The following is an 18455-nucleotide window of genomic DNA, read 5'->3' as shown; positions in this document are numbered from 1 at the left end:
GCAACCTTTGGAGAGCGATAACTAAATAAATTCTGGGCCGCTTCAAGAGCACTCGGGCATACGCGTCATAGACCGAGAGGAGATTCTTTATAATGAATTACAGACTGCTGAGTGTCGCCATTGATGGTACAATTGACGGCGCGTATGCCCGAATTTGTGGGAAACGCCCCCTTTTTGGCCGATCTTGACGTCTGAGGCAACCTTTGGAGAGCGATAACTAAATAAATTCTGGGCCGCTTCAAGAGCACTCGGGCATACGCGTCATAGACCTAGAGGAGATTCTTTATAATGAATTACAGACTGCTGAGTGTCGCCATTGATGGTACAATTGACGGCGCGTATGCCCGAATTTGTGGGGAACGCCCCCTTTTTGGCCGATTTTGACGTCTGAGGCAACCTTTGGAGAGCGATAACTAAATAAATTCTGGGCCGCTTCAAGAGCACTCGGGCATACGCGTCATAGACCTAGAGGAGATTCTTTATAATGAATTACAGACTGCTGAGTGTCGCCATTGATGGTACAATTGACGGCGCGTATGCCCGAATTTGTGGGGAACGCCCCCTTTTTGGCCGATTTTGACGTCTGAGGCAACCTTTGGAGAGCGATAACTAAATAAATTCTGGGCCGCTTCAAGAGCACTCGGGCATACGCGTCATAGACCTAGAGGAGATTCTTTATAATGAATTACAGACTGCTGAGTGTCGCCATTGATGGTACAATTGACGGCGCGTATGCCCGAATTTGTGGGAAACGCCCCCTTTTTTGGCCGATTTTGACGTCTGAGGCAACCTTTGGAGAGCGATAACTAAATAAATTCTGGGCCGCTTCAAGAGCACTCGGGCATACGCGTCATAGACCTAGAGGAGATTCTTTATAATGAATTACAGACTGTTGAGTGTCGCCATTGACGGTACAATTGACGGCGCGTATGCCCGAATTTGTGGGGAACGCACCCTTTTTGGCCGATTTTGACGTCTGAGGCAACCTTTGGAGAGCGATAACTAAATAAATTCTGGGCCGCTTCAAGAGCACTCGGGCATACGCGTCATAGACCGAGAGGAGATTCTTTATAATGAATTACAGACAGCTGAGTGTCGCCATTGATGGTACAATTGACGGCGCGTATGCCCGAATTTGTGGGAAACGCCCCCTTTTTGGCCGATCTTGACGTCTGAGGCAACCTTTGGAGAGCGATAACTAAATAAATTCTGGGCCGCTTCAAGAGCACTCGGGCATACGCGTCATAGACCTAGAGGAGATTCTTTATAATGAATTACAGACTGCTGAGTGTCGCCATTGATGGTACAATTGACGGCGCGTATGCCCGAATTTGTGGGGAACGCCCCCTTTTTGGCCGATTTTGACGTCTGAGGCAACCTTTGGAGAGCGATAACTAAATAAATTCTGGGCCGCTTCAAGAGCACTCGGGCATACGCGTCATAGACCGAGAGGAGATTCTTTATAATGAATTACAGACTGCTGAGTGTCGCCATTGATGGTACAATTGACGGCGCGTATGCCCGAATTTGTGGGAAACGCCCCCTTTTTGGCCGATCTTGACGTCTGAGGCAACCTTTGGAGAGCGATAACTAAATAAATTCTGGGCCGCTTCAAAAGTACTCGGGCATACGCGTCATAGACCTAGAGGAGATTCCTTATACTGAATTACAGACTGCTGAGTGTCGCCATTGATGGTACAATTGACGGCGCGTATGCCGGAATTTGTGGGGAACGCCCCCTTTTTGGCCGATTTTGACGTCTGAGGCAACCTTTGGAGAGCGATAACTAAATAAATTCTGGGCCGCTTCAAAAGCACTCGGGCATACGCGTCATAGACCTAGAGGAGATTCTTTATAATGAATTACAGACTGCTGAGTGTCGCCATTGATGGTACAATTGACGGCGCGTATGCCCAAATTTGTGGGAAACGCCCCTTTTTGGCCGATTTTGACGTCTGAGGCAACCTTTGGAGAGCGATAACTAAATAAATTCTGGGCCGCTTCAAAAGCACTCGGGCATACAAGTCATACACCTAGAGGAGATTCCTTATAATGAATTACAGACTGCTGAGTGTCGCCATTGATGGTACAATTGACGACGCGTATGCCCGAATTTGTGGGAAACGCCCCCTTTTTGGCCGATTTTGACGTCTGAGGCAACCTTTGGAGAGCGATAACTAAATAAATTCTGGGCCGCTTCAAAAGCACTCGGGCATACGCGTTATAGACCTAGAGGAGATTCCTTATACTGAATTACAGACTGCTGAGTGTCGCCATTGATGGTACAATTGACGGCGCGTATGCCCGAATTTGTGGGAAACGCCCCCTTTTTGGCCGATTTTGACGTCTGAGGCAACCTTTGGAGAGCGATAACTAAATAAATTCTGGGCCGCTTCAAAAGCACTCGGGCATACGCGTTATAGACCTAGAGGAGATTCCTTATACTGAATTACAGACTGCTGAGTGTCGCCATTGATGGTACAATTGACGGCGCGTATGCCCGAATTTGTGGGGAACGCCCCCTTTTTGGCCGATTTTGACGTCTGAGGCAACATTTGGAGAGTGATAACTAAATAAATTCTGGGCCGCTTCAAAAGCACTCGGGCATACGCGTCATAGACCTAGAGGAGACTCTTTATAATGAATTACAGACTGCTGAGTGTCGCCATTGATGGTACAATTGACGGCGCGTATGCCCGAATTTGTGGGAAACGCCCCCTTTTTGGCCGATTTTGACGTCTGAGGCAACCTTTGGAGAGCGATAACTAAATAAATTCTGGGCCGCTTCAAAAGCACTCGGGCATACGCGTCATAGACCTAGAGGAGATTCTTTATAATGAATTACAGACTGCTGAGTGTCGCCATTGATGGTACAATTGACGGCGCGTATGCCCGAATTTGTGGGAAACGCCCCCTTTTTGGCCGATTTTGACGTCTGAGGCAACCTTTGGAGAGCGATAACTAAATAAAGTCTGGGCCGCTTCAGAAGCACTCGGGCATACGCGTCATAGACCTAGAGGAGATTCCTTATACTGAATTACAGACTGCTGAGTGTCGCCATTGATGGTACAATTGACGGCGCGTATGCCCGAATTTGTGGGGAACGCCCCCTTTTTGGCCGATTTTGACGTCTGAGGCAACCTTTGGAGAGCGATAACTAAATAAATTCCGGCCCGCTTCAAAAGCACTCGGGCATACGCGTCATAGACCTAGAGGAGATTCTTTATAATGAATTACAGACTGCTGAGTGTCGCCATTGATGGTACAATTGACGGCGCGTATGCCCGAATTTGTGGGGAACGCCCCCTTTTTGGCCGATTTTGACGTCTGAGGCAACCTTTGGAGAGCGATAACTAAATAAATTCTGGGCCGCTTCAAGAGCACTCGGGCATACGCGTCATAGACCGAGAGGAGATTCTTTATAATGAATTACAGACTGCTGAGTGTCGCCATTGATGGTACAATTGACGGCGCGTATGCCCGAATTTGTGGGAAACGCCCCCTTTTTGGCCGATCTTGACGTCTGAGGCAACCTTTGGAGAGCGATAACTAAATAAATTCTGGGCCGCTTCAAGAGCACTCGGGCATACGCGTCATAGACCTAGAGGAGATTCTTTATAATGAATTACAGACTGCTGAGTGTCGCCATTGATGGTACAATTGACGGCGCGTATGCCCGAATTTGTGGGGAACGCCCCCTTTTTGGCCGATTTTGACGTCTGAGGCAACCTTTGGAGAGCGATAACTAAATAAATTCTGGGCCGCTTCAAGAGCACTCGGGCATACGCGTCATAGACCTAGAGGAGATTCTTTATAATGAATTACAGACTGCTGAGTGTCGCCATTGATGGTACAATTGACGGCGCGTATGCCCGAATTTGTGGGGAACGCCCCCTTTTTGGCCGATTTTGACGTCTGAGGCAACCTTTGGAGAGCGATAACTAAATAAATTCTGGGCCGCTTCAAGAGCACTCGGGCATATGCGTCATAGACCTAGAGGAGATTCTTTATAATGAATTACAGACTGCTGAGTGTCGCCATTGATGGTACAATTGACGGCGCGTATGCCCGAATTTGTGGGAAACGCCCCCTTTTTTGGCCGATTTTGACGTCTGAGGCAACCTTTGGAGAGCGATAACTAAATAAATTCTGGGCCGCTTCAAGAGCACTCGGGCATACGCGTCATAGACCTAGAGGAGATTCTTTATAATGAATTACAGACTGCTGAGTGTCGCCATTGATGGTACAATTGACGGCGCGTATGCCCGAATTTGTGGGGAACGCACCCTTTTTGGCCGATTTTGACGTCTGAGGCAACCTTTGGAGAGCGATAACTAAATAAATTCTGGGCCGCTTCAAGAGCACTCGGGCATACGCGACATAGACCGAGAGGAGATTCTTTATAATGAATTACAGACTGCTGAGTGTCGCCATTGATGGTACAATTGACGGCGCGTATGCCCGAATTTGTGGGAAACGCCCCCTTTTTGGCCGATCTTGACGTCTGAGGCAACCTTTGGAGAGTGATAACTAAATAAATTCTGGGCCGCTTCAAAAGCTCTCGGGCATATGCGTCGCAGAACTGGAGGAGATGCATTATTATGGCTTATAGAGTACTGAGTGTCGCCATTGATGGTACAATTGGCGGCGCGTATGCCCAAATGTCTGGGACATGCCCCTTTTTTGCCTGATTTTGACGTCTGAGGTTGTGATGACTTAAGAGATACTGGGCCGTTTCAAAAGCTCTTGGGCGCACGCGAAGCTAACCTACATAAGATTGATTAATTAGCAGTAACAGCGTGCTAAATGTCGCCATAAATGGTACTCTTCATGTCCCGTTTGCCAAAGTGTCTGGACCACGCCCACTCATTTTGGCATTTTTATTTTTAATAGCATTCTTGGAAGTGGAATAGCTGGTGAAATGAAATTTGGACACTTTGTAAAAGATAGTTCGGATGAAAAAACGCTTTGACTCCTTAATTATTCAGCGCTTTAAGTATAATGTATTTGAGCTAATTACGCGATAAGAACAAAAAAAAAAAAACCTACATTTAGGTTTTGTGTTTATCAATTAAGAAAATATTCAGTGTAGTTGCCGTTTTGTTATACATTACATATGTTGCTAAAAAAATGTATTTAGGAACGCAACATTGTCACTGAATCCTCGAGTCTCCTCACCAACTGCGGATTCTTTTGGTATTTAAAGCCCTGGGGAACCACTTTAAATTTAAGTAATTTGAAAATAAAAACTGTTTCCATGGAGCTAGAGACATTGGCTATATATATAGCAAAATGCAACTAAATTGATCCTGTGGTTTTCTTAGGGTTTGCATCGAATGTTGAAAAGACGTATGATTTTTCTGCGGTTCGCCATAGGAACCAATGAGTAAACGTTTGGTTGCATTTTGGCCAGACTTAATATAAACCCAGGACCACGAAAATTCTCGTGGAGGTTGAGGGCAACGTATTAAAACGTGACCAAAAGTGCAAAGGGATTGAGTGATTAGTTTTCTTTGTATAAAAAAAGATCGCTTTGGTCCATTGAGTTACCCCTTACAAAAATGAACAATGAGTTTCAATTGAGCTTCTAATGTGTTTTTATAGAGTCAAATGAAACTCATAAGAAACTCATCGTTAAATGAGTTTTATCATTAGCCACTCCATATCTATTCTTTTGAATTTACTCATTACAAATTCAAGTGAGGTTTATCGTTACCCAATCAATATCAATTCTTTCGAGTTTACTCATTACAAATTCAAGTGAGGTTTATCGTTACCCAATCAATAGCAATTCTATTGAGTTTACTCATTACAAATTCAAGTGAGGTTTATCGTTACCCAATCAATATCAATTCTTTCGAGTTTACTCATTACAAATTCAAGTGAGGTTTATCGTTACCCAATCAATATCAATTCTTTCGAGTTTACTCATTACAAATTCAAGTGAGGTTTATCGTTACCCAATCAATATCAATTCTTTCGAGTTTACTCATTACAAATTCAAGTGAGGTTTATCGTTACCCAATCAATAGCGATTCTTTTGTGTTTACTCATTACACATTGAAATGAGTGTTGTCAAAAAAAAAAATCAATAAATCTACTCCCTACTGCATTGCACCCGAAGCAAATAGCGCGTCGGTGCTAGTTCTGATATACAGATTTATTTCCTGTGCTTAAAATAATAACTGTATTCACCCTCTTTTACTGTTAAAGGCTTATTCAAACGATGTATGTCTTCAACGCGCCACAGTTTAGCGAAACCAAGATTTCGCGAAATCGGCCTGCTCACACGTGGAGTTTGACGCGCGAAACCTGTGACGTATTGACTCACGAGAATTTCGCCAAACCCTGTCTGCACCGGGAATATTAAGCGCCTCACATCAAAATGATATGAAGTACGCACAGTGTGAAGAGACAGCCTCTTTTATTAATGCCACTCAATGAATTTCGTCCGATTCGGCTCAACGGGTTTACTAGTTCTGCCAAACCCGGGAAAAACCGCGAGATGATCTCGAAGCATTTCGGACATTTTTGCACCGCTAATAAAGAACGTTATCCCCAGTCACCATGTTTATATACAGTGCTTGCACCCGCCGCGACTGTTGACGAATCTGCACCGCGGCCCCAATCCGTACTGTAGGCGCCGTTAACACACCTGCAACCGAGCAGGACCAAGACTCGTCGCCCGTATGTCGCTCGACATGTTTGTTTTGTTTTCTTTCGGCTTCGGCTCGGATACGGAATCGGCCAAAAATCAGACTCCTCCAAAAGCTCGCTCCTCCTCGAAGGTCAGACGTCATAGCGAAGTCGAGCGGCCATTGGCAGCGTCCGCGTTTTTCCTTCGGTGTCGGTGAGGTTTCAGCGAAAAATTGCTCCAGAAGCGAGAAACACGCACCAATTTTTTCGAAGGCGCGCCACTTTTTCGGTTGCGTTCAGACGGGGAATTTGTTTCCCGAAACCTAGTTTCGCGACACCAGATTCGCCAACGAGATGCATCATGTGAACAGATCTATTTACGGCGCCCCTCTATCGCGATTTGGTCAGTTTCGGTTTCAGTATTGCAACTTTTACTGGTTTCGGTTTCATATTTTAAATAAATAAATAAATAAATAAATATTTTAAGGATCGCGTCTTCGACGCCCCATCGGTAGCGACACCAGTTCTTTGTATTTTTCTTTTGGCAGTGTCTGCGTCGACCCGGTCGACCCAACGCCAAGCGTTGGGCAGACCCAGAGTTCTGATTGGCTATCAAAAATAATACAGGTGACTGGGTAAATGAAGTTAATTATTTATTTACATAAGCATGCTTCTATATTAAATTTACAGTAATTAAATAATATGTGCTATATTTTGTGCATGCTTAAGTAATTGTCTCAGTTGTTTTGTGTGACGTCATGAGGTCACGTTATTTGACGGGAAGGCGGGAGAAGGCTGATGACAGCTACGCACGTGCGTAGCTGTCATCATACTGTCTTTCATCTCGCCGCTCATTGTTCCCAGTGTCCTTCAGCTGTGTTCGACGGGTCTTCCGACCGCGGTTTCCACAACCTCTGCGCATCCACCTGCAGTTATCGTGAATCGACGTTTTTGAGCCTTGATATTTCCTTTTTGGTTCTTTGTTGATCTTTTAACGCATATATTTTTGTTGTGTCATATTTCTTAGTATTGTGTGCTTGACCGAAGCTCAACATGCCACGTGTTTTGGTGGCTGGGGATTCAATGTTGAAAGACCAAGTCGGGTCTTTCACATTGAAACCCACCGTGACTGTTGAGGTTCGGTCGTTCAGCGGCATTAGGATCGAGCGGCTCTTCTTCATGATCGCTGACGCCTTGCCTCACTTTGATGTACTGGTGGTGCACGTTGGCTAACAACACCGCTGATAGTGCCATTACGCGCATCGCCAGATTTCGTGAGCTGGTGTCTCGGGTCTTGAAGGTCAGCCCTCAGATCCGGATTGCCTTCTCGGCCATTCTTCCGAGGCAGATGAGCCTGCGGAGGAATGATCGCTGGGCAGTCGGTGCCGAGGTTCTCCAGGAGCAGAACAGGGAAGCTCGGGAGACCAACTTTTTTTTGCAGGAGCTGTGCCGCAAGGAAGGCCACGGTTTCGTCGACGGGACCAGCCAGGACTGGAATGGAATGCTCAAGGCGGACGGCGTCCACTTCAACAAGAGGGGCAGCGAGGTTAGTTGTGTTAGCAAGAACACTTTTCGCGCTTTTTGTTTTATTACTTTCATTGCCATAAAATGAGGATGCAGAGGCCCCGTTTTGCAAGCAGTAGCGGTTTGTGTGCAGCTTAAACCAACAAAAAAGAGTGGCAGTGCGGTTTTTATTTTGTACTCTCTAAAAAGATGTGATGATATATCCAGAGACATCCGATTGCATTGTTACTCTATCTTGTGTCATCTTACATTGCTCGACATGTTTTGTCTCACCCCTACGCAATCTTCAACTTAAGAATTTATAGCAGTGACCTGGAATAATACAATATAGGCTGTTTTCATTGACATCATTATGTCCACTATTTTGTTAGGAGCAATTAACCTGGCACATGCCAAAGGTGAACATTTGAAGGATTCATTTAATGCCATCAAATATGCACAAGGGTTGCGCTGATGTCAGCATGGCGTGTATCGCCACGCTCTCTAGCGTTCTCACCCATACTGTTTGCAATGGTACATAAAATCCACACCAGTCGAATATTTCTTAACACACTTTTTGTGGTTGTGTTTTATCTTGCTATTTACATGCAGATTTTATTATTTTTATTTTAATAGTTTGTATTAGTTTGCTCAACACTCGAACAATTGGATGGCCCAGGTGTTCGGCCGCATCCTCCGAGGTGGTGTCCGGGCTGTGGTGGCAAGCCAGCGCCAGGAGGCAGAGGAGCTCCAGCTGCAGCGGGACCTCGTGGAGGAGGAGCACCAGGAGCTGCGCCGGCAGTATGGAGACCAGGCAGGTGAGTTGGCAGAGTTCTGGGCGGGGAGGTCCAACTTCCCCCCCCTCAGCTGTGACGATGCAGGGCTTCCTGCATCGTCGAGTGAGCTGCAAGAGAACACGTGCACTGTGCCAGCCATCGGCATGGGCAAGGGTACCGCCACCTGGGCAATGGTTGTGCAGAGGCCCCCGAGACGTCTCACTCGTGCGGTGCCAAGGACGCATGACTGTGGAGGTGCCAGTGCCTCTGCCGAAGGTGCGGTGGTGGGCTGCGTGCCTTGCACGCAACACCCTCCGGTAGCACAGAGCAGCGTGTCCTCTGGACCAGTGACAGAGAACCCCTTGCCGACGAGTGTGGTAGTGAGCGCACCAAGTGCAGGTGGTGATGCCACTCACAAGCTGAGGCAGAGAGGAGCAAAGTCCTCGAGGATGCCAGTGACGCATGCCGCTGGCCGTGCTCCACCACTCGTTGGGGGAGTCTGGGTGCAACACAAGGCTAGCACACCTGGTGGTAGCTCTGTGTGTCCCTCCTCCTCTGGGGGCTCTGTGTCCATCACCTCTGGCAGTAGCAAAGGCACCGACAGCAAGGTGGTTGTGCAGAGGCACGACCGAGGAGGTGCCAATGCTACAGCTAGAGGCGTGGTAGGGGCTCGTGTGCCTCCCTGCACACAGTCTTCTGCTGTGTCATGGAGCACTGGTCCCCTCCCTCAGGCGGCTCAAAGCACGGATCCTGCTTTCCATGCTCAGAGTGGCCTAGCGAGTGGACTGTGGTTAGGCGGAGGCGGAGGAGAAGGGAGACTCCTTGTGTGCCATTGAGGCCAAACCACCTTCACGTCAAAGGTGTTCCCATGGTAGGGAGAAGCCGTACAGAGGCGTACTCTGGAGGGCCCTCTCATGGGTGCAGTAAAAAGAAGGGAACATGCAGCGGTCTGTCATCTTCAAGAGCTGCCGTGTCAGTGAGAGCAATGAAAAATTCTGTGGCACGTGGTAGGCCCCCTGTTTCGAGGGTTTATAACAGCGCTGACACCGCATGCTCTCAGAGACAAGGCCCTGGAGTTCCTGCCCTAGGGGCAAATGTTGCTCTTGTGGCCCAAAACAAGAGCAGTCAGCCACCTGGACAGCATGGGAAGGAGAAAGAACTCAATCGGCAGTCAGTTGGGAACCATCAAGGGGAGAAGAAGGATAGTGGTGTAGGGCATCAGGATTGTGCCTTAGCATGCAGTTCCTCCGAAGGTACGTTGAGGAAAAGATTGTCAGGAGGGGGTCAACTTTGTAAGGGCATGACTTTTAACAACTTCAATGACTTCTTTGAGGTCTTTCAAAAATGGGTGGCAGATGGTTGTCATCCCATGAAAGTGAGACGTTCTGACGTAAATAAGCTGACCCAACCAGGGGATCCTTTTCGTTATTCACGCATTACTTTCACATGCGTTCATGAAGGAGAGGGCAATCCGAGAGGAAGAGGTATTCGCCGTAACCAGCGTTTCTTTGGTAAAAATTGCACTGCTAAAATTCAGCTTACTCTTTGCGAAAAACCTTACCCTCATTACGAGGTAAAGGAGTTCAGTGACATCCACCCAACTCATGAAGTTAGTCCAAGCATCTACAGGTGGTATAAATGCGTTCGGCTGCTCTCTGATCTTCAGAAGGAGGAAATTGGCGATCTTCTTACCTGCAAAGTTAAGTCGAAGGATATTAAAAAAGTTGTGTTAGAAAAGACTGGGAAGCACCTTACATCCCAAGATGTGAGGAATTTGAAGCATGGCAGGATTAAAAAGATAGAAAATAGTCTACATCATGGGTCTCTTCTGCTGGAGGAAATGGAAAGCCTAGTTAACATGTGCCCTGGTTGGAGAGTACATATAGAGAAAAACGAGAGAGATGAGCTCCTATTTTTACTACTTCAGTCAAAGCTAATGCAGCAGTTTACAGAAAAGTATTCAGAAGTGTTGTTCTTTGACGGAACTTACAAAGTAAACATTGAGGGTTTTGTTCTTCATGCTATACTTTGTGAGGATAGCACGGGTCACGGAAGACCATTGTGTTATGCTTTTGTACAACGTGAGACCTCTGAAATTCTAAAATCAGCCTTAGCCAAATTTCTAGCTTTAAATCCTGTCGTGATGTTCAAGTGTAAAGTTGCAGTGATGGATAAGGATCTAAATGAAATGAACATTATAGGCCAGTTGCTTCCAGGTTGCTAAATTTTGCTATGTTCTTGGCATGTGATAAAGTTTCTCCATGATAAAGTGTCCAAAAAAAGCCCTTTCACAATAGACAAAAAGGCAGTAAAGAAAATACTCCTAGATCTTGTTTATGCCCATGATGAGAGCACAATTTTCTATTGAAACAATTAAAAGAAGAAACGCAAAAGGACCCTGACTTCTTTGAATACTACTTAAAGAATTGGCACACCTGTAGGCGTATGTGGGTACACGCGTATCGTCGGGATATTTGTTGTTTTGGGAATAATACCAATAATAGAATGGAAAGCCACAACCAAAAGATTAAACAATTTCTGAGCGCACAAATGCATTTAGTTGAAGCAGTCAAGGGCTTAGTCCAATATGTAGAGCATGAGGCTTTGTCAGTTAGCTTTGCACAATTCAAAGAAAGCAAGGTATGCATTGATACTCTTAAGATGGACAGCTTTCACCTGGAAGTATCTAGTAAGTGCACGGTGTATGCTAGGGACCTCATTTATAAGCAGTACGAATTATTTTCTCAAGACCATACTTGGAATTACAGCATGACTAAAGGAGAACACATAATCAGATGGCAGGGTAACCTTTACCACGTATCTCAGGACCTGACTGCTTGCAGATGCTCATTTCATAACCATTATAAACTTCCTTGCAAGCACATCTTTGCAGTTCGGTCAGTCCTTAAAGCTAATCTTTTTGACGTAAAATCTGTTGCAACCCGATGGTTAAAATCTGATTTCACAGAGGATTTTACAGACATAGCTCCAGCAACTCCGCAAGTCGTCACTACAACCGTAGCAAAGCAGGGAAGTCCAAAACTTGACACAGTTCAGGAAAGATATAAGTATGTCCATAACAAACTTCTAGAATGGTCAAAGAGCCTTGCTAACACATTGGCACAGCTTAGTTCAAAGGAACTCCAGGAAGAAATGGTGAAGATTGAGGAGTTTTTCATAAATGTCACCACATATCCAAGGAACAAAACCTCACAGGATGTAGGGGAGTTGAATAAACAGCAGGATTATAATGGGAATGAAAAGAATTTAGCAATGGGGATGTTGAGTAATGATACAGAGAATTCACAGAAACCCATTCATATAGCAAGTCTAGACATGAAAGAAATTGATCCCCTGATTGGTAGACATATTATTTCAGATCACGATTATTGCAAAGCCGCTGACATTTGGGCTCAAACCTCAAGGTTACCTGCTCGGGAACTGCAACACCATAATGAGATAGATGTAAAATTGCCAGTTAACCTTGTAGACGGAACAGCTTTTGATAGTACAAACGTCACCTTGAGTATTCCACTTAACAAGTCACCCCGGGGTAGGCCCAGAAAAAAGAGAGCTAGATCTAAATCTAAGGAAACTGTGATGCCAAACAAGAAACATGCCAACTTGCCTCCCACTGTACCTCCAGCACAATATATTTTTTTGCAAGGTCTTCAGAACACGCAAAATGATATGGACGTATCAAATGTTGTAATGAAATCAGTACAATCTGTGACTAGCTTGACATCTAACTCTCCTGGAGCCAGTTATATGAAGAAAGATATACTAAATACACATGGGACTAGAAAGTTGTCAAATGTAGAAATGCGTGCACTACAGTACATGAAAGACTTGCCTGGGGGGTCTCACGCTGCTCGTTTAATGACGCAAAAGGATTTCGAAGATTTACTAAAGCCCACAACTCTGGATGATAATGTAATAAACACAGCGCAAGCCATTCTTCGGGACCAATTTGGTCGTGTTGGTGGACTACAAGATCCTCTTTTGGGACAGTGTAACGAGTTTCGGAAACAAGACAAATTTATTCAAATACTTCATGTCCCAGGTCACTGGCTCACTGTGACGAATTATGGTGCACCAAATAACACTGTGTTTCTTTTGGACTCTATTGGAGGTATCTCAGATAGTGCAGTATCACAGTTGTGGAGAATATTGGGGCAAGGCATAGAGATGGTAACTATTGAGTCTAAACCTGTACAAGCCCAGGAGAATGCATATGATTGTGGATTGTTTGCAATCGCTCACGCATTCTGCATTGCGGCTGGAAGAGATCCATGTTCATATAAATTTGATAAAAATGCTATGCGTGCTCATGTGCTTCAGTGTATATGTGACAACGAATTCTTCGACTTTCCTTATACAACAGCATTTGTACCTCGAGTCAATCCTAAACGACAGTCTTTTATACGTCCCCCCAATGCATTGCTAAGCACTAGAGCGGCTGCAACAATCCACTACTATCATGAAGAGGAGCTATGATTGCTACTGTAGAATTAAAATATGAAATGTACTTTCGTATTACTGTCAATAGATGATTTTGCAAATGCCAGTGCAACCAGTGAGTGCTGCAAACAATTGTGGGAACAGTGAGTACTGCCAACCATTGCAGTCCTTGTTGTTGCTATAATCCGTTGGAAGTCAAGAAGGTACGGCGAGGGTAAGACGGGCCGGGGAGGAGGAAGCAGATCGAACGCTGGAGAAGAAAGTGGGAAACCTCCTTCTCTTTTTAGCGATCTGTCTGCTTCTTCCTCCCCGGCCTGTCTTACCCTCGCCCCCCTTCTTGAGTTGCAACGCACTATACAGGTACCTAATTTCCCATAAAGAAAAAAGATAACTCTTCATAAGCACCCAAACTCTGCTAAACGCCTTGGAAGCGTTATTGTTCTGCCAAGTTCAGGTAAAGTTAATTATGAAAATGCAAAGGCTGCTTCATTGACTGCTCTTTTAAGGTCAAGTCACTCTTTTGTTGTCTCATGTGGTTCCCAGGTTCCCCTGCGTGCATCAAGGATGGCATGCACTGATTTGCAAAATGGTCCACTTGCAAAACTTCTGCTTACATGAATGAGAACAATAGTATTCAAATTCCTTTCTTCATTACTGTTTCTAATTTCATTTGTTTCTTTGTTCTCTGTCCTCATGAACATCTCATGCCTTATTAAGGATGCACAAACAATGAGATTACAAAGTACTCAGAAGCAACTTAGATTCTAAAAAGTTATAAACATCAATATCTGCTGCACTGAGGCTATTTTACGAATGTATGCGCGTCATAGGGCTAATTGAGATTATTTGATTAACAAAAATAGTATGAGAAACTCTGATAACTTGCCTTAGAATGTGGACATGATACGAGATGAACTCAAAGTAAGACAGTTGCTTAATTCTAAAACTCTTTCATATTCATAATAAGCTGTATGACTAATATCATAAAATATTGGGAAGAAACTCTTTTTAACACACTCATCACTTGGCTCGAACTCCCCATACAGTTCCAGACAATATATAGAAGAAAACTCCTGCTTGGACAAAATTAATTATTTCAAATTTGCAGAATTAGAAACAGTAAGTCTTGTAATTACCCTCTTGCCCTTTTACTAACTTGGCAGCTAATCAGTGGTATTTTGTATGCACATTTTTATGTCATATTTTAAAAAGGGAGCCCCACCATTGAGTACTTTACTTTCAGGCCACAGAGAAGACATGGTAATAAACTATCAAGAGCTTTAGCTGTATGCTTAAACCACTTATACCAGGGCACATTTTTTATTTATTAAGTTGTGTATATTGGCAGGCTAACATCAACATCTCTTTTGACAGAAAATAGACGAAATTGTACCTTTAATAAGGAGGTGAACTGGGCCAGTTGGTTGACATTATACATGATGGGGAAAACAGCCCAGAAAACACAAACTATGAAGAGGAACAAACACGACAGAATAATGCTGTACCTAATTTATCACTTCCATAACCTACAATCTTATGGAGTGAATGACATGTAAACCTGAGTGGCTGAAATCGGACAACCTCTTAGGCCTACCAATATTCCAGAAATTTTGAGTAAATCTCTTAAAGGGATACTACAACGAAATTTCGGTGCTCATTTTTTGGTCTATATGTGTTCAAAGGAGCAGTATCACATAGAACATACCAATATCTGGTTAAAGAAGTCTTGAAAAAGAATTTTAAAACAAATTAAACGATTAGCAAAGAGCACCAGGTGGATGTCGCTAACGCCTCGTTTGTAATGCTCGTCTAGGAACCTTGGCAGCTGGTGACGGAGGTTGTCTCGCCTCCGGCCAGGACGAAAGAAGAGGGGAAGGAGGAACTTCCCTCTTCCCGAGAATGCCTTTTGTGTGTTGCAGAAGTCGCTATTGTACCCCTACAAGATTATAGAAGATTAACCCGTCACTCAAACTTTGTACAAAAACAGCCGCTTCGGTGGCTGGAACGACTAGGCCATCCTCTCGACGTCAGCCTCGCTGCAGCTTTGCTCGTCCCGAGACGACCTACGTCACGATTGCGTTGGATGTCACGTGCTCAAAGCTGGGCCTTCTTCGAGCGCTTGCCAGAGTGGGCCGTTTATAAAGAAAAATACAGCCACCAGGCTCAAAATACAAACGTGCGATTGTCTTTTACGGGTATTGTGGATCATATTCAACCTATTTTTGAACACGACGGTAATATTTCAAATTTCATTGAAGTATCCCTTTAAGCACTTGTTTAATTTGCATAAATTCTTCAGTTCTGTTTGGTTTTCATTTGTATTTCAGTTTTATTGTTTGATTTTTTACTTTTAGAATTATAGGGAGATTATTTTACTTTTGCTTTTCTCTGAGCTGTCTTTTGTCGTGTTATTTTTTCTTATTCCTCTTTCAATTTACTTTTTTTCCCGTCTTTTATTTTCACAGCTTTTTAACTTACTCTAGCTTTTCTTTTTTTTAGCTATGCCCATTCATTATATTTTTTAGAACCCCAGCTATCCGGTATATTATTTACGTATTACGAAATTCTGAATAGTTAATGTCAAATCGGCAAATGAAAATGATGCCAAAACCAACATTCAAATATACCCGAACCTTTCAGTGCTTTGGCATCAGTGGACAACAGGCTTGCCAATCGAGCAGGCAGTCAAAAAATGAACTGTGCCCAGCATTTGTTTTGTGCTGGTGCTTGAGTACTGGTGCGAGCTACCAAAGCATTCAGTTGACATTATGAAACTGCTTATAATCAGTTGTGAACAAATTCTACAGTCAGAGTGAACCCCTGCCTTTGTTTCCAGTGGATACCTTCAGTATAAACAACATGATGAGGGCAAAAAATTGTATATTCAATGACTTTGCAAAAAAAAATATATTATTTTAGACTAATATTTGGGATTCTATTTCAGTGATGTTTGTTGGTGTGTTTAGCACATTTTCAGGCAAATCAGCAACCATGAAGAAAATGCCAGAGTACCACTTTAAGGTCAAGTGTCTTGTGAACATAAAATTAAATTTTTATTCTCGTTTCAAGAGACATCCCCAGCATTATATGGAGTATATATTCTTGTTGTATCTGTTCCCCACTCGCTTTTCTCTTGCCCCTCTCACCCAGCCCAGCTGCTAGACGGCTGCCCTTCACCTCTTCACCCAGTCCCCTCCCGTACCCTACAAATTAGCGAGACCAATGATGAGATGGCAACCTGAAGAGGACAAGTTCCTTGGCGGAATGAACGTCGGCTGCCACTCTGAGGCTTCCTGGAGAACCCTTTTCCAAGTCCTTCCTGCCACTAGCTAAGACCACCTTAACGTTTTGTTTGTATTTTTTACATACACCGATTGTGTGTATTGGCAAATGCTTTCTGCAAATCCGCAGCAAAATGTATACATGGCTTGCGCGTGACGTCGTTCAAAAAGCACTCCGATGACCACTAGAGAAGAGGGGAAGAAGGAGCTTTACTCTTACCAGGGTCCTCTTTTCTGCCTCCTGGATTTGCACAGAAGTTGCTTTTTTCCTCGCAGAAGATTATACAGGATTAATGCGTCACTCAAAATTCTTACAAAAGCAGCTTCCCTCTCCTCCCCCTACATGGTAGTCAAAAGTATGCGATGCGACGTCAGTGCAACCCATGTATTAGTTAGAAAGGTAATATAAAAAATAATTGTAGGAAATGAACTGGTATTTAATTATGTATCTAACTAAAAGCATTTTCATTGATGGTCTAGCTTTGATTATTATCAAAAGGATTTCAAGGAAGTGCCATTTGCATACGAACTATGCTCCTTTCTCTGTGCTTTGTATTTTTGTGATAAACTTTTTATATGTGATTATGAAGCAGATTTTAGCTACAGGTCTTGGACAAATGTTTCCTTTCTAACTAGCTCAGACACCCATAAGCCTTTTTTTTTAAATATATATAGCTTTTTGCATTTTAAAATTGCTTTTAATAAGTTATTTCGGCTTAGGCCGAACAACTTGCTGAATATTAAATTATTTTAAAAAATAAATACAATTTTGTTTTATTACAGGAGAGCCACCTCTATTCACCTCCCCCCCCCCCTCCCCCGAAAAAAAAAAAGAAACAAACTTATAGGAAGTGTTTTTTTTTTTTCTTTTTTTTTTTTAAATGTTTGTGCCAATGATTATGCAAGGATACCTCATTGTTTATTTGCCATATTGATTGTACTATATCGTCTACTATGCAGTTTTAGTGTAATCACAATTGGAGAAGGTATAATGAAATCTTGTCAAAAAAAAGGGCACAAATTAATGAATTCAATAATATCAGAAACCTCACTTCCTCACAGTAAGCTAGATGTCTTCCTTGTTCTTTTGGAAAAGCACAAACGTAAATGAGAAAGCCTTGAACCAGACAGTGCGCTTCCAGAAGGGAGCATTCTAAATAGCGATGTTTTTGCTTTTATCAGTTTGTTTCTTCATTCTTCATAAACATGCTGCTCTAGAGTTCTACCTGTCGTCAGGTGGCTACCTCGCCAACCATTGGCTAGGTCAGGGCTTCTAAATCATTTCAATCTCAAGGAACAGCTATATTAATGAAAAGCCGGGGAACCCTGTTGGCCTCCGCACTGATTCAATAAAGCAGTGCAAAAGCCTGTAGAGCTTGTAAACAATAACGCACGTACTGAAGCTTATGGTTCATAGTTATACATCAGTGGACAGCTCACAGCTGCTTAAATGGTGTTTAAACTGAAAGACACTTCACTCCCATTCTGAACTGATCTTTACCTCATGTTTGCTGTTGTTTGTGGCCAATGAAGTGTCATGCCGAATTAGTGTTTAATCACTCAGCAAATGCAATGCCAGCTGCATTGACCGCCCGCTTCATACAGCCTATTCAGAACATGCTTTAGTGGCGCCCTCTCAAGCCGCCGGCACGGAGTGCAACAGCTGTGTGCGCTCGCTGAGCTCACTGACCCTCGTCTAGTTCACGGCTACTCAAGCCACGACCACGGACGTCATGAAGGAGATTATTTTTTGCTTTTTTTTTGTCATTTTAATTTGCCTTTAACTTTTAAAATAAAG

Source organism: Ixodes scapularis, unplaced genomic scaffold (genome assembly GCF_016920785.2).
Source record: "Ixodes scapularis isolate PalLabHiFi unplaced genomic scaffold, ASM1692078v2 PGA_scaffold3__209_contigs__length_174095766, whole genome shotgun sequence".
Taxonomy (NCBI): domain Eukaryota; kingdom Metazoa; phylum Arthropoda; class Arachnida; order Ixodida; family Ixodidae; genus Ixodes; species Ixodes scapularis.
This window is presented reverse-complemented; position numbering follows the sequence as displayed.